This window comes from Carcharodon carcharias, chromosome 1 (genome assembly GCF_017639515.1).
Source record: "Carcharodon carcharias isolate sCarCar2 chromosome 1, sCarCar2.pri, whole genome shotgun sequence".
Classification (NCBI taxonomy): domain Eukaryota; kingdom Metazoa; phylum Chordata; class Chondrichthyes; order Lamniformes; family Lamnidae; genus Carcharodon; species Carcharodon carcharias.
Genome location: NC_054467.1, coordinates 128,653,894 through 128,667,878, shown reverse-complemented (window position 1 = coordinate 128,667,878; position 13,985 = coordinate 128,653,894).

Genomic DNA, 13,985 nt, shown 5'->3' with positions numbered 1-13,985 from the left:
GTTTCTACTAGGCTTTTTGTGTTTCTAACAGCAGAGATTGCCTCTCGTTTCGCTGCTGTATCTCTGGTTTTCGCCCCACACCCAGTGGTAGGTTCCCGGTCCACATGAAGAACAGCACTTTCCATAGTGAGTGATATTTCCAGGGCACACATCAAAACAATGTCGACCTCTGCAATTAAACAGTGCTGCATGGTGTAGCCCAGAAGTCCACAAACTAATCGGCCCCGCAGCATATCATAGTGTGTCCCTGAAGTCGCAGTGTTCTGTCAACTACTTCAGCTTCGCTACACAGGTTACAATAGACTCTCCTGGGGCCCTAACTTTGGAATTAAACTTAAACTGCTGCATTATTACAGATGGCTTCGGCTGGAAATGCATTTTCACAAGGTCTGCTAAAGGACTTAGAATTGGACTCATTTGGGGCCGTCAGGCTGCGGATGAGATTGTATGTCTTGCGACCACATACACTCAAAAGGATTGCTTTCTGCCCTTCCTCTACAGTAATTTCATTCGCTACGAAATGAAAATAAAGGCGCTTTACATACTGGCTCCAGTCTTCCATAATCGCATCATAAGGATCAATTCTGTCGAAGAGTGGCATGATTGGTGAGTAGTCTTTTCTTTTTCTTAAGATTCAATGTACTCACGATAACCAGGTGAGGTGCAGCATCAGAGCTATTTTACCCTCCTCGTCAAATGTAATGTTTTGATGGACTGGACATGTTTCAAGAAGAAACAGATAAACTTTATTACAGAGAGCTTTTCAGATGCTACATGTTCGAGCACCAACCCCCAGATTGCCTGCGCTTAGGGCTCATTGGTTGAAGCCTCCAAGAACAGCATGTGACCCCTGATAGGAGGAAACTATTACTTCAGTCAAGACTTAGTCCTGCTTTGTAGCTTCACCAGGTTGACACCTCATTTTTATCTATGCCTGGTGCTGCTCCTGGCATGCCTTCCCACATTCTTCATTGAACCAGTGTTGATACCCTGGCTTGGTGCTAATGGTAGAGTGGGAGATAAACCAGGCCATGAGGTTACATACAAATCTGGTGCTACTGCAAATGGACGACATGCCTCATGCCCAGTTTTTAGTTGTTAGATTTGTTAGAAATCTATCCCATCTAACACAGTGATAGTGTCACATAACATAATGGAGGGTATCCTCAATGTGAAAACGAGACTTTGTCTGCACAAAGTGGTCACTCCTACCAATACAGTCATGGACAGATGCATCTGCGACAGGTAGATTGGTGAGGACAAAGACAAGTAGGTTTTTCCATCTTGTTGGTTCCCTCACCTCCTGCCGCAGACCCAGTCTCGCAGCTTTGTCCTTTAGGACTTGGCCAGCTTTGTCTATAGTGGTGTTACTGAGCCACTCTTGATGATGGACATTGAAGTCCCCCACCCAGAGCACATTCATGACATCCTCAGTGCTTCTTCCAATTGGTATTCAACATGGAGGAGCGTGATTCATCAGCTGAGGTTACAATCGGCAGCTTTCCTTGCTCTTACCTAACTTGATGTCATGCGAGTTCATGGGATCCAGAGTCAATGTTGATGGCTCCCAGGGCAATTCCCGCCTGACTGTATACCACAGTGCCACCACCTCTGGTGGGTCTGTCCTGCTGGTGGGACAGGACACACCCAAAGATCTTGATCATGGTGTCTGGGCCATTGTCTCTATGATTAAGTGAGTAAGGCTGCATCAGGGAGCATAGTCTGAGGGGCAGGAGTCCTGCCTTTAGCCAGTTAATGCTCTTTGGAGCATTAAATAGCTGCAAAGCAGCAATCTTGGTAGTGAAGTGTTCGTCACCTGCTCCTCAGACAGAGGGAGAGGAAGCCCCACCATCCTAAAAATCCAGGCCAATAATCCAGAATAAAATTAACTGGTGCTTGGAAAATGAATGGGATGATAACTGAAAACAGAGATTTCTTAAAGGCAAACTTTTGCTTGTTGAAATAATGGAAGAGGTTAATGAAGGTAGTACATTTGATATGTATATGGAGTTTCAAACATGTTTGTTAAAGTATCACATAATAGACTTGTTAGCAAAATTCAAGCTCATGGATTGAGGTGTGCGAATACAAAATTGGTTAAGTGACAGAAAGCGGATGATAATGGTGAACTGTTGTTTTTCAGATTGGAGGGTAGTGTGAAATTGTGCCCCGAGGGCACCAGCATTATGGGCACTCTTCTTTTTGATATATATTAATGACCTGGACTTGGGTATATAGTATTCAGAAGACATAAAACTGAGAAATATGGTAAACAGTGAGCAAGACAGTAACAACCTTCAGGAAGACGTAGACAGACACAGTGAAACGGAAAATCATGTAGCAGATGAAATTTAATACATTTGGTTTATAAGGCATAAATGAACTATTTGAGCCAAATGGCATGCTTGTATATTCTATTTACTATACATAAGGTAATTCATTTTAGTAGGAACAATGAGGAGGGCAATATAAACCAAATGGTGAACGGGGTACACATAAACAATGTTTGAAGATGGAGGACAGAGCAATAAGGCTATTAAAAAAGCTGACAGCTTTTCAAAGAGTCAGCACAGTTGTGCTGCATTTGGGCCACATCATTCAGATTTTGTGATTGCATGATTCCGGGCTCCTGTATGACAGAAGGAAAGAAACAGAATCATTACAAGCTTCACAATACAACAATGTCTTCAGCCACACCATCACTTCAGAACCAGAGCAAAATCAGGTTCATTTTTAAATGTTGCGACACTTGTTAATCACATGAAAGGCTCTGGCTCTGCTCTCTCCTCAAAAAGAACAAACGTGGTGGAAAGCTTGTTTCTCGCGAAGGCAGTGCCCCTTTAATCAATAGCATAAAAATCTCACAATGCGGTTGTGAGTAAGGAAATTTTCCCCTGCTATGTTTTCAAGCTATTGTAGGTAGAACACGAGTAGAGAGAACAACGTGATGCTTGAAGAAGACATTAAGAACTTATGATCCAAGTAATTAAACATAAAAGAGGGTTATTGTTTAACAATCTGACATTTTTAAGAAGCAATGATGATTGTTTCTAAATTCATTGCAATGAACTATACCAGAAGGTATAGAAACCTCCATTTCCTCTTAACTGCCTGCAGCCAGCTGTGTTCTCAAATATAGGTTGGGTTTGCCCATTACTAGGAAAATCATTTCAATGTTACAGTAGAAATAAGTAAACAAACCTGTTAAAATGGATGTTATTTTTAAAAGCAACTAAATTCAGATCACCATCATTGTCAAAGGCTAAAAGTTCATTTGCCATTAAGTTTATTTTGTTCTTGCACTGAGTTGCATAATGTGGCTGAACTCAGGAGTTACGTTTAACTTGGTCAGTTATTTTAAACCAGCATCATTATTTTGCTCAACTGATACTACTGATACAGCTAAGGCCAATCATTCCAATTACTAATATGGCCTTCTAGATGACAGAAGGAAACAGACAAAATTATTACAAGATTCATGGAGTATTTTCAATAATATCTCTTTGTCTTCAGTCACACTATTGCTTCAGAATCAGAACAAAATCAGATTCACTTTTAAATATTGAAAAACTGGGTACAGTTTTTTCTTCTGTGGGAGCATTATTCAATTGCTTGAAATGAAACATTTATCATAACATTAAATGACCTTTTAGCTCAGACAACTTTATCATTTGAATTTAGATGTCTTCTAAAAGACGCCCAGTAGTGAAGCACATTATTGCACTGAAGTATGGCAGCATTGTATTGTTAGGACATGGGTTGATCTCCATGATTCATGACTTTGAACTTTCTGCTGCCTTGGTTGGCTTGCCTAGTAGGCGTGCTATGTGGAGTGAGATACTTCCCAGAGGGATGGAAATGAGTTTGAGAGTCAGTTGGCACTGCCCTCATGCGCTAATTCAAAGCAGTATGTGCAGAGGTCTAGGAAAACATTACTTGTTCACTGAATGGTAACGGGGTAGGGGGAATACTTAATAGCTTATAACAAAAAACATTTGAAACAAAGAAGTGTAAAAAATTAAAGGCGACCAGTTATTTATAGACACTTTATCTTAAAAATGTTGCTTCAAAAAGATGATGGTAAAAATCTATTTTATTCAAACTTAATGTAATGCATAGATATTTTGACAGCATTTTTCAGAAACATCTTTGGGTATCTAAAAAAGAAAATTATTGCAAATGAGCAGAACATCCATAAGCTTCTAAAAGAGAAAAGGTGGGTTTTGGCTAGAGACCGTTCATCAGAATTGAAAAAGGCAGGCTTGTAAAGTGAATTGAACAATGAAATCAGAACTGTGAAAACTACATTCATAAAATTAACACCTTTGGTCTCTTTGTGTTCTTACAGTTGCATTTATTCTCTTCAGTCACCGCCCCTTATCAGATTGACGAAAATAGGCAAGTTGCTATTCCCTGTCCGCTGGTTTGTTTGCTTACACCTAGAAAATGGCTTGTCTACCTTCCCATTTCAGTTCTGATGAAGAGTTGCTATAAAAAATGTCAAGCCGTTTTTATTTGTTGCTTTGCTAATGAACTTGCTGTGCATTTTCAGTTTATTTTCCTATATCTTTGATGTTATCTGTAGTCCTTTAAGCTTGAGTAGAGTGCATGCCTGAATGAGAGGTCAGAGGTTGTTCTTTGCACTCATGAAATGGATGTTTTGCTGTCGACAAAGTTTATTCCCATGGGAGAACATCAATTACATCTGATCAGCTTGCAAAGTATAAGGGAGGAGATTGTAGACATCACCTTTCAGCAATACATTCATAGTGCTTCATATTGTGCAGAGTAATGCCTGAGGTTTATTTAACTTGCATTGGTAATGGAGAGTATCACAATACAAAATAGATCTGCGCATCATTGCCGGTGAATCAATCAATATCCTAAATATCCTAATTATAAAACACTGACACTTGTGAATGTTCTTGATACAGTGTATGGCCTGAAGAGTGAAGTTGTGAAGAGCGAGTACTGTACACTTTCTCCAAATTGCAAAAGTACTGATACTGATTGGGGAAATGCATGTATTTTGCAAAATATTTGAATATTTCATTAAATAATTTGAAAATATACACTTAGTCCTAGGTGTAATGCCAAAGTGATGGCATATAATGTTGAGAAGGACAAAAATGGAGTTTAATATTTGTCACAGTGCTGACAACTCACCCATTGTAGAAATTTAATAGTAATTCTTCTCTAAAGTTTATCGCATGAAAAAGTGTAGTCAGTGATATCTGATAATGTTCAACATTCCCAATACCAGAACTTGCTGCCAATGACAGGGCAAAATAATATCAATCCTAATGTGAAAATCCAGTCATAAAAATGAATAATGAATCAGATTGAAGTTTTTATGGCGTAATTTTGTCCGGGAACAGTTGATAACGGATGTTTAAGAGATGGCGCTAGCTGGAGTGTTGAACTTGAAACTGACACTACTACAGGCAACAGCAATTTGCGCACAAACGGTGTCCATAGTTACATGAATACCTGACTGGCTGCGTTTGTTGATCTTTAAAGTACAGTTCTCACAGTTTTTGAAATATTGTGTAACGTGTGATTTAAGCACAAGGACTGCACATCGGTTAAAAAACAAGGTTCCTTTATTCCACTGCACCAAAACTATTTAAACTCTCAAGGGAAAATGTAACTTGAAGAAACAAACTATTTACAGAGAATATTCACCACCGATGCTCCAGTTCTCTGTCCTATTCAGGCCCCCATCCCCTCAATGCAGTGACTCACCAGGCTTAATGCTCCAGCTCCTGGGCTGCAGCCCTGCTCTCTTCACCCTCTCCACCAGGCTCCTGGCTCAGGCTCCACCTTGAGCTTTCTTCAGGACTTTGGCTCATGTTTCGAGCTGACTGAATCCCCATCCCAGCACCGTCACAGGTCAACAACCTCTGCAGGCTGGGACCTAGTGCCCCGCGGTGAATGCCCCACAGTGGATGGGGCCCTGCTCCAAAGTCCGTAGCCAGAAGTCAAGTTGTGGAGGGCCTGCTCCCCTCCACCCCTGCTGCAATTGAGCTGGATTTTAATTTGGTGATGCACTAGCAGCAGGGAGGGAACTGTGAGGGACCAGGTGGCACAGGCGGAACCTGGAAGTCAGTGCTCTATGTCTGTAAGTTGACTTTTTTTAACCCAGCCACTGCATTCACATGTTATTTTCAAATTTTCCCGCCAATTAATTTGAGTGGATAGGATGACATCTGCATGAGTCAATTTTAAATCCAATATTTAAAATAATGTTGCAACCATGAAATTTGATGGATTCTGGAGTTGGAAGCAGAACACAAGGAAGTGACAGAATGGAATGCACATGCTCAAAAGCTGTGCCTTGCTTTAGTAGCATCTCCGTGGATATGATGCTGGGCTCCCTAGAAGCACATAGGGAGATACTCTTCCCTATTGAGGGGAGCAGGAAGCATGCCAGTGAAACCAGAAGGCATGGTTGAAGCAAAAACAGAAAATGCTGGAAAAACTCAGCAGGTCTGACTGCATCTGTGGAGAGAGAAAAATACAAAGTTAACGTTTTGAGTCCTTATGACCCTGTTTTTGTTTCAGATTTCCAGCATCTGCAGTATTTTGCTTTTATCTTAACGCATAGTTGAAGGTCCTGGATGAGAACAGCAGCAGGAATGTTGTACTGCACTTCTGGATTCAATGCTAAAGATATTTTGATGACTGAGGTAGCGCATGGAATATGAATACAGTGGCACATACAACTACGTAATGATGTATCATGCCAACCTCCTTGTCCTCCCTTCTCAAGCCTACCCCAGTACAACACTTCTCACACCAGCTCAACTTGCAGGTGAATCCATCCCTTGCTATCTATGCAGTTCCTCACAACTCGAACTATCTATCCGGCGCTGACACTCACCCTCTTGTTCATGTAGTGCCACAAAGTCACCCACAACAAATGCTCTCTGTCCATTCAACACATTTCATTACTCTCACTCATAGATATCTTCTGCCTGTCCTTGCAAGAGAAAAGAGCACAGAACATGAAGGAGAGGCAGAGAACTGGGGGTGGTCCTTTAGCAATATTGCAACTGAAAGTGACAGGGGAGGAGGTGCAAATCATCAGTGAAGTTTCAGTGTGCATGGTTGTCAGAGATGGAGAGATTGGGACCTCCCAGCTACCTGGTGACAGAATTAACTGTCAGATAACAAATTCAAATTACACTCACTTATCTTGACTTGATAACGGCAGTGAGTGAAATATGATCATGTGCATAATGATCAGTTAAAACATTTTTACCTTGACAATTCTAAGTCATGCCTTTAAGCGCCCACAGGCCTTCAGGCATCCGGCGGAAGTTGATGCAGGAGGATGACATCAGCTCCTCAGAGGAGGTCACTCACTCTGTGGGTGCACACTCAGAAGACTCATGCAAACTATGGACCAGACATCAAAGGAAGGTAGTTTGGTTTGTGCCCGATATCTCACGCATTACAAGTGAGCAAGAGCAGATAGTGGAGACAGGGACAGCAGCAGAGAGTCCTCTGTGGAAGGTGCAGGCTTCCTCTAGCTCTGCTCAGCTGTTCACTGATGCTGAACCTCGTGGATGGTTGCTGAAGGGGAATCTTTTACAGCAACAGCAAAGAATATGTGGTGTACTGACAGGCTTTCCTGAGGCACTTTGCATGCTTGTGGAGAGATAGGAGGATTCTGTCTCAAGCATGAGCACCATGATGCCAGAAGCATTTGCAATGGTGCCTTCATCCATGGGAAGTGTGGCCAACTGCAAGGAGCATTAAACATGGCAGCGAAATGAGTGCATGTAGGCTCTCATCAATAGCTTGTATACCAAGCTTGATTTAGCCTTGGCCATTCATCATCCCACAGATTTGCAGTAAAGTGCTCTCAAGGTCCTTGCCAGAGAGGAAATATGGGTCAGCTATATGGGGAATGCTAGAAAAAAGGGCACATAAATGTGGGAACTTGGCTCAAAGAGCTTCCACTTCTCCTCTATTCTCACATTCAGTAAGATCCACATATTCTGTCTTGTGTCCCAGTGATTGAGTGTGGAGCTGCAGGTAAAGCAATATTTGGTGGGGCCATAATAGGCTCCAAAACCCAGAGGATTTTGGCCAACAGTATCATAGCAATCAGAGCAGCGAAAAAGGGTTGCACCATGCAGAAATGCTAGGAAAAGGAAGGGGTAAGATTTTTAATTGCACAATGGTATGCACATGTATATATTACCCATATGAATTTGTAAAGCTTCAGTCTTATTTTTGAGCCACAGAAATATTATTTGCTTCCGCCATTTTTCCTTGTTGCCCATTTTTTGCCTGCTGCATGACAAGTGGCCTTTTCATTTGTGATGAATGGTAAGACAAGAACTGAGGCTGAGCCATTGGGGGCTGTGAAGAGGTTGTTGTAAAAAAGTTCTTTATAGGATTGCTTTCTGTTGGGGGAAAGCAGTGGGAGGGGAGAAGGCAATGAGGGTAAGTGGTTTTTGCAAATGGTTGTCAGATGAGTGGACTGGTGGAACCAAAGTGAATCTCGCAATAATGAGGACATCCAGTGCATGACACATCTGGCATCTCGGCTGCATTATGTTCTCACTCCTCCTTCTCCTTCTTGGAATCATTTGAAAAGGCTCTGTGTTCTGCACCTTGTTTCTTGCATAGGTCCCAACCTCATTGCTGTGCAATGTAATGCCAACTCAGCACACCAGGATCATTCTCAAGACGTCTGCTGTATATCAAAGGGCAGTTCTAGATTTCTCCAGGTACCTTAACTGTATCTATAGCATGATGATTGTTTTCTCAATAACATACCTAGCTTGTCATATGACTTTCATTGTGCTGTGATTGGGTGTCATTGGCTAGGTTCCTTAGAGGTGTCATCAGCCAAAACTAAAAAAAAAACAAATACTGCAGATGTCAGAAATCTCTTATAAAAACAGAAAATGATGGAAATACTCAACAGGTTAGACAGCATCTATGGAGGGAGAAACAGAGTTAACATTTCAGGTCAATTGCCTTTCATCAGAACTGGGAAAAATTAGAGATATAACAGGTTTTGTGCAAGGGTCGATGGGATAAGGGAAAAGGGAAAGTCTTTGATAAAGTGGAGGACAGGAGAAATTGAATAACTAAAGAGTTAATCTTGCGTGTGTTAGGATCCCAGCTGATGTTAATACTGGACAAGTCAGATCCCAGGTTGAAAGCTGGCTTGATAGATCCTAAGTATTTTTTATCAGAAACATGGAGGTAAGTTACTGAACAAATTCACAGGAGCCTGCTGATGAACTTGTAATATAAAGCATAACGTATTTATTAAAACAGGAAAAATGAACTATATTACACAAGATAAAAAGGCTGGAAAGATCTCAAAACAAACACAAGAAGACGCTTCTATTTCCCACTATTCCTTTGCCTCAGCAATATATTTACAGACATATAAACCAGTGAAGAGTTACTAGCTTTACGCACAAAGGCTTCTCACTTGAGAATGACACAGGTGCAAACAATTTTCCTCCAGTAAATTCCTGAGCATTCACTTGATACTTTTCACTCAACTCATATCTCTCCCTAAGACACTAAAAAACACACTCTGACTTCACTGTTTATTCAACTGCAGAGCAAACAAACAAGTTCCCTAAACTCTGTTCCCTAAAGACAACTAGAGTAGCACCTCCACTAAACTAATCACTTTACCGAGTCCCATAACTGGTTATTCAGTTAATTACTATTCCACTAGCCTTGTACTTTTTCTTCTCAGAGAGCTTAAAAATCCTTGTTTTCTCTCTCTGACACACACACACTGAACTCCCCTGTCTGCTGTGTTTTCCTGTGTCTGTCACTGGATCACTGTCTCTAGGCAACAGTAAAGCCTTTTCTATTTTTCCCTTTTCTCCCACTGAACTTTCAGCTCGTTTAAACCCATCTCTTTAACGCCAGTCATTGTAAAACCTCATTAAAAATACATACGTACAAACTAACCGAACAGACCTGAAACCCTTTCATCACAAGTCCAGACTCCCAGGCACCAAGGTTCATAAACAAAATATAAATGAAACTGAAACTATTTTTACCTTTCTTAACACACAAATATATGTCTAAATTCCACTTAAAATTATACATTGTTCATAACACAGGGCCAAAAAAAATGGTGATGGGCTAAGAAAAGACACAAAGAAATAAAATATATACCTAGAAAAGGTGTGCTACTGCCTGAAAGTAAGAATTAAATTAAAACCAAAAGGTAGAAAGAAAAGTAAACACAATGGGGGACAGAGTTCACTGTATGAAATTTTTGAACTCAATGTTGAATCTGTAAAGTTCCTTGTCAAAAGGTTAGCATTGAGCTTGCAATGAGCTTCACTGGAAGAGTGCAGCAGACCAAGGACTGAGATTTCAGCATGAGAGCAAGGTGGAGAAGTAAAGTGACAAGCCATCAGGAGCTTGGGGTCATGCTTTTGGACTGAGCAGGAGTACTTGATAAAATGGTCACCCAATCTGCGTTTGGTCTTCCCAGTGTTCAGACAAAACTGAACAGCCAGGAGCATGTTAGTGCACAGCTGTCAGGTTCAACGAGAGGCACAGTCAGGTAATATTTTGATGATGAAAAATTTTAACCACTAGGGGTTTTTGTGTGAGATCAAGTGTAATACCTTTAAGTTAATTGTTTGGCCATTTCTCTATGCAGTGAACCTTCTGGCTCACCAAAGCCTTGCCTCCTCTCTACAGCATGGCAGCAGCAGGCCCTAATATGGCTGCTATCTGCCTTTGATGATCATGCTCAACATGCAGCTCCTGCCTCCTAGCTGAGCTCACTGCTAGCCCGATTAAAGTATCTGCATTTAAAGATAGCATTGTGTGAGCAATACAGTACAGAGTTGAGCCCTGGAAATTATCTGAGCATCGGGTTCCCGACCCCGTTTTGAAAATCAAGCACCCTGCCTCCAAGTAGCCAGCTAATAAGTGTACTTTGCGGTGCAAAGAGATTAGGTAGAGTGGACTGCCACAGACTACACCACATGGTAAATGCCTGCAAATCTTCTGCAGACCTGGATCAGGATCTTCTTGTTTGCACACTAGCTGCACATTGATGTTCCGGAAGCCCTTGCAGTTGACAAACAGTCCTGGATGACGAATGGGCATCTTAAATGCCATATGCATGTGGTCAATAATGCCCTGCATCTGTGGATAGCCAGTAAGAGGTACAAACATAAGTGCTTTGTCACTATGACTGTTATCATCAGTGATAAAGTTGACACAGCTGACTGACTTGGCAAACACCTCTGCTATGCATTTGTGACCTACTGACTATGAGATCCTGCAAATATCTCCAGATCCAGGTAACCCCATATGTACTACAGAATGTACCTTATAATATCTAACTTGAGTGCTGTATAGTATCAATATTTGAGTTTACATCACAATTGTTTATCATCATGACATCCCTCCTTATCAGACCAAAAACAAGCACATGATTTTTCTGGCATTACACATAACACAATTTCCTATTTGATTCTTTCAACTCCAAACAGTAAGTAAAGAGATACTTTCATATGCAAAAACAAAGAAAATCACTTCTTAAGTCACTAGAGTTAAGCGAGTTCAATGTTTCATGTTTCAATTTCCTTTCAAATCATTAATGGAATTCCATAAGTAAACACTTGTGCATTAAGTAAGGTCCTTATATCTTTTGGGTGCTCTCCTCTGGTGTCTGGGTCTGCCTTCTATCTTAGCAACTCTGGGTGGTGTCCCTGGATGTGACGTGAGGATATTGTACTGGTAAATCTCAGGTGCTGCATTTATGGCAAATAATAGCCTCCTGTACACCCAACAACATGTGATGAAAGCTGACACCTTCCTAGAGCCTGGGTGCAATTCTAGCTGGTAGTACCCTCATTTTAAGTCAAAATTGCAAAACTCCTTACTTATTAACCTCTCCCAGAGTACCTCATCTACAGTTGGTATAGGAATGCGTTCTTTAACCACTTTATTCATCTGTCTCATGTCAATGAACAGTTTTATGTCTCCATTTGGTTGGCACTGCTACTACTGGACTCACCCAAAAGCGTTTTTCCTTCTGCTGGTTCAACGACATCTTGATTAATGAACTCCTGAATTTTGGCTTCAATCTTGCCCCTTGATCCAAAGGGTGTTTTTTGAATAGGCTGTGCCAATGGCTTGATATTGTCATCAATGGTCAGCTTACCTGACGACCACAAAGCTTTTCTATTCCTTGGAAAATAAGTTTGAACTCTTCCTTCAGTTCAGCATATGGCCTCATGGGGTTCACCTTCAATCCAATACTAAACACTCCTAAGGTTTAAACTGCCTTTCTGTTTATGAATGGTTCCCTTGTTCTTCAATGACCACAAATTCTGCATTTACCTTTCTATCACCTACGTTCATTACAGCCTTGAAACATTCCACAGTTGGAAATGGTATCTTGGATGTATATGAAAACAACTACTTCATACACTTCTATGATGTACATTTGATTCTCTTCTCCTTTAATTATTACTACAATGTTCCATTGCTAACATTGCCAGAATCCACAATGATGCCCACCATCACCCCACCAATCAACATTGGAACTTTTCTATCACTACTTGCAAACATGTATAACTCATCTTCTACTTGGCAAACATTTCTTTTATTTGTTCATTCCCCTGTCCTCTGTATTTCTCTCCAGACTTCTCTCAGATTTGCTTCTGCATTTCCTTTCCCCTACATTTCTGCAGGTCTTGCTTTTAGCAGGGCAGCAAGAATCCTGCCTGAATTTTTTTAAAAATTTGCTCATGGGATGTGGGATTTGCTGGTTGGGCCAGCATTTAATATCCATCCCTAATTGCCCCTGAGAACTGACTGGTTTGCTAGGCCATTTCAGAGGGCAATTAAGAGTCAACCATATTGCTGTGGGCCTGGAGTCACATAAGGCCAGGCCAGGAAAGGATGGCAGATTTCCTTCCCTATAGGGCATTAGTGAACCAGATGGGTTTTTATGATTCGAACGTGGGTCCCCAGAGCATTACCGTGGGTCGCTGGAATACTAGTCCAGTGACAATACCAGTATGCCATTGCCTCCCCAGGTCCACAGATGTCCCCAGATTTCCACAGTTGAAGCTTTCTTCTTTCACAGTCTTACTTAGGTTATTTCTATCCTGCCCTCTTGAGGATCTAAGCTTGTTCACTTGGCTTGAGATTGAACTAGTAGGTCCTGAAGCTGAATTGTCTACATCTAATTTCATTGACTGGAATTAAACTTCCACAGCTTCAAAGGAAGCTTGTTACCTTCAATGTTTCTGCCTTTTTCATGCAACCTGTGCCTCAAGTTTTTTGACTGACGACTTTGTATGACTTGATATCTGAGCTGATTGTCTAAATCATCTCCATAATCACATCCCTTAGATGCTTGGTGCAATCTAGTGGCAAATTGCATAACAGTTTCCTCTGCTTCAGCTGGCAAAAAAACATGTTGCTGGAATGTTGCATTTGTCTTCACAACACAATAACAAATTAATGCATCCACAGCTTTGTCATAATCATCTCGTTTTCCTGTGTCAGCATATGTTTTGACCATCTTTCTCACTGATGCCCCAGCTTTGTAGAGCAACAAAGCCCCCCACTTTTTAAAAATTCATCCACAGGATGTGGGCTTCACTGGCTGGGCCAGCATTGCCTATCCCTAGCTGCCCTTGAGAAGGTAGTGGTGAGCTGCCTTCTTGAACCACTGCAGTCCACGTGATGTAGGTACACCCACAGTGCTGAGTTTCAGGATATTGACCCAGTGACAGTGAAGGAATGGCGAGAGACTTGGAGGGGAACTTCAAGGTGGTGGTGTTCCCATCTGTCTGCTGCCCTTATCTTTCTAGATGGAAGTGGTCAAGGTTTTGGAAGGTGCTGTCAAAGGAGCCTTGGTGAATTCCTCATTCAGTTTGCTCTGCTGACATCACCTCATTGAGAAACAGGCCTCCCCCGCCCACATAAGCACCAAACACCTCCAGCAATGT